This window comes from Petaurus breviceps, unplaced genomic scaffold (assembly GCF_028583685.1).
Source record: "Petaurus breviceps papuanus isolate PSGF00001 unplaced genomic scaffold, PetGlider_PUasm1.0 208, whole genome shotgun sequence".
In the NCBI taxonomy this organism is placed as follows: Eukaryota; Metazoa; Chordata; class Mammalia; order Diprotodontia; family Petauridae; genus Petaurus; species Petaurus breviceps.
The window spans coordinates 31,621,440-31,621,789 of NW_027185852.1; positions in this window are offsets into that span (position 1 = coordinate 31,621,440).

Consider the following 350-nt stretch of genomic DNA (forward strand, 5'->3'; position numbering starts at 1 on the left):
CCTTCCTTCCTTCCTTCCTTCCTTCCTTCCTTCCTTCCTTCCTTCCTCCCTTCTAACCTTCCTCTCTTCCTTCCTTCCCTCCTTTTCTTCTTTCTCTCTTTTTTGGAACATGGCTAATGCAGGAAGTTGTTTAGCATGACTATAACTATTAATAATAGATTTTGTTTTTCTTGCCTTCTCATGGGGCGGGTGGGGCTCCAGAGGGAGAGAGAGAATTTGGAACTAAAAAAAAAGGATAAAAAAGTTTCAATGCTTTAAAGGAAAGGAAGGAAGAAAGAAAGAGAGAGAGAAAAAGAGAGAAAGAAGAAAGAAAGAAAGAAAGAAAGAAAGAAAGAAAGAAAGAAAGAAAG